Raw genomic sequence first — 3,513 nt, forward strand, 5'->3', positions numbered from 1 at the left:
CAAAGGTTGGAACAGACTCAGACTTATTCAGATTAATTTTTAGTGTTATTAGACAGCAGAATAACTTCTACAGGAGCCGCAAGGAAAGAATATGAGACCCAAGGATTTTTATACCCATCCCAACTGCCCTTCAACTAACAGTATTTCAATTTTAAAGACTATAGACAAGCAATGCTGAAGATGCATGACTTTAGGATGATAAATCAACAGTGAATTAGGGAAATTACAGTAAAGGCTACAAAACTAAAAGCTGTGAAGGTTAGGTTGAAAATCAGAAAATAAATTACACTCTTAAGATATAGAAATTACAAAACTAATGTAGACTATGAGGGGAATAGGAGTAAGAGTGTTGGAGGTAGAACATTGGTTGTTTGCCTCAACTTTTGTATCAAGCAAGAGTGAAAGTATATATTTCGAAGCTGACAAATCAAGTAATTAAAGTACATGCATATTTAATGGTACACAGCTATACACTAAAAAGGTAATGTTATTGGCAGAAATTGAGGAGTAGAGGAGAGGAGCAGAAAAGGCAAGAAAGAAGTACACTAATTTTATTATCATTCATAGGAGGAAACTAGTAGATGCTGCTTAAAGAAATAGAAAATTAAAGGATTTATATAAAGTTAAATTACGAACATAATCACTAAAACAAAAATAAACATTTTCTATCAGAATAACTTCATGCACAAAACTAAAGCAAAGAGATCCCGTAAAGAACCCGAAAATAGATTTCATATTGAAAAATGTGCAGAAACCAAGACCAAATGTATCAGTCATACCTATAAACATGAAAAGGCTAAAATTACCTATTAAAAGAATAAGATTTTCAGATTGGGTCACAGAGAAAAAAATTCCGTAAAAGAGGCCCATGAAACAAAGCCATTTAGCCATTTTAGATAGGCTAAAACTAAAAGTTTTGGCAAATATATATCATTCAAGTGTAAGCAGAAATAAAAGAAGGACTTCAGACCAAAAAACTATTAAATGAGTCAAAGACAGATACATTATCTCATAAAGTTTGCAATATGTAATTAGCATATTTATTAATTATCTATTGCTGCATATCAAATCACCCTAAAATTTAGCAGGTTAAAACAACGAACATTTATTACCACATAGAGTTTCTGAAGATGAGAAAATCTAGAGCAACTTAGCTGGGTAGTTCTCTTATGAAGTTGCAGTCAAGTTGTTAGTCCAGGGCTGCAGGTAGATGAAGGCCTCACTGGGCCTGGCAGATTTGCTTCCAAGCTCACTCACCTGACCGTTGGCAGGAAGCTTTAGTTCCTCACTATGTGAGCCTGCAGAAAATATGACAGCTGGCTTCCCTCATAGCAAATAACAGGGTGGGATGGAGGTAAGGGTAGAAAGGTAGGGAGGCAGAGGAGGAGGGGATTGAGAGAGAGAGAGCCTAAGATGAAAGTCGTGGTATCGTTTATAACCTGTTCTTGGAAATTATATATATCATCACTTCTGCCATATTCTCTCTATTGGTCATAAAGATCAACCCTGGTTATAATGTGGGAAAGGATGTCACAAACATATGACTGCCAGGAAGCATTGCCCGTAATAGTTATTTATATCTGTCTGTGCACAAAATAATATTGCATCAACAGTCATAAAACTGAAACTGTAGGATATATGAAAAGAAGTAAACCTTAAATACACTAGTAATGGGAGACTTAATTTAGCAATATTAGTACATGATAAGATAAGTGGATAAAAAGTAATTAAGGATAGAGAAGACTAAATATCATTTTAAAATCTGTATTCTAAAAACAGGTAATCCACTTTTTTGTTCACGTGTTCATAAAATATTCATGAAAATTAATATTAAGGCACAAAGAAAAACTTGATAAATTATAAAAAGTAAATATAGTTTAGATAATATTCTCTGGTTATAATGATTCCATATTAGAAATTTAACCTTAAAATCAGAAAACAGAAGGGCCCCCCCACCTGGAAATTAAAGCAAACAAATAGCAAAAACAATAGCAAAAGCCTCGGGTCAAAGAGGAAATAAAAATTAAAATTGCAGAAAATTTAGAAAATTAATTCTGATGAAAACGCTAAGTGTCAGATCCCATGGCATGTAGCTAGCCATGCTCCCAGACTGGTGCTGCTTATGAATGAGTGGGCAAGTCAGATAGAAGCCATGTTTTCTAATATCTAAACTTTATCAGCAATAAAGTGATATTTTGTCCTCCATCTGTATTATTCTCAATTGATTCAGAATTTGGGCATATAGAAGTGTTATTTGTTGGGCTTCTCCAAAACCCCCATACTATTAAGATGATGTAATGGGACAAAAGAAAAAAATTAGAGGTATATAAGCTGGAAAAGAAGTTGGAAAGTTATCACTATTTATAGATAATTGTCTTCCTGGAAAACCTAAAGAACCTACTGAAAAACTGCTACCTCTAGTAAGACAATTTGCTAAGGTGGATATGTAAAGTTAATCAAAAGAGTTAATTACTTTCATGTATAAATATAACAATGTAGAGGATATAATGAAAAAAATCTTATTTATCAGGGCAATGACAACAACGACAGCAAAGTAAATTACTTTGCAGTAAAGTTAATGTGTAGAAGCAAAGCTCATACACAGAAAATGTTGAAACACTTCTATGGACACAAAGAAGACTTGAATAAATGAAAAGACCATGTTTTTGGCTGGGAAGACTCAACATCATAAAGATGTCAATTGTTCCTACGTTAATTACTAAATTTAATGCAATCCCAATAAAATAGCAACAGCCTTTTTTTTTTTTTTTTTAACCAGACAAGCTGATTCTCAAGTGCATGTGAAAAATAAAGAAACTCTGAAAAGAAGAGTAATATCAGGGGGCTAATTCTACCAGGTATTAAAACATATTAAAAGTCTCGATAATTGAAATAGTGAGGAACTGATGCATGAATAGCAAGACAGGACAATCAACCATAATAGACAGTCCAGAAATAGAAGTGAATACACATATGGGAGTTCAGGGTATGAAAAACTGGCTTCTAAAATCAGTGGTGGAAATGATTCACTATTCAATAAATGTAGTTGACGGTCCCTGGTTGGCCATGTGGAAAAAATATAAAGTTAGGTTTATGCCTCGCACCATATGCTAGGATAAATTTCAAATAGATCAAAGATTTAAAAGTGAAAATAATGTCACAATAATGCTGTAAGAAAATATGAGAATCCTTTTATAATCTTGGAATAAGGAAGGTCTTCCAAATTATGACTCAAAATAGAGACGACATTAGAGAAAAAAAGTTAAACCACATTAAGAGACCCTTTAGCCTAAATATAAACAAAGTCAAAAGATAACTAAATGGGAAGCAATATTTAATACTCATGTTTCATCAAAAGGTGAATTTCCCTAATTTACGAAGTGGTCCTAGAAATCAATGAGATAAAGAGCCAAATGCTGAGTAGAAAAATAGGCAAAGGATATGTCCATACAAGTGGGTCACAGAAAAAGTCTATCTTATTCATATGAATAGAAATGCAGATTAAAACTATAC

Source organism: Pteropus vampyrus, unplaced genomic scaffold (assembly GCF_000151845.1).
Source record: "Pteropus vampyrus isolate Shadow unplaced genomic scaffold, Pvam_2.0 Scaffold135, whole genome shotgun sequence".
NCBI lineage: Eukaryota > Metazoa > Chordata > Mammalia > Chiroptera > Pteropodidae > Pteropus > Pteropus vampyrus.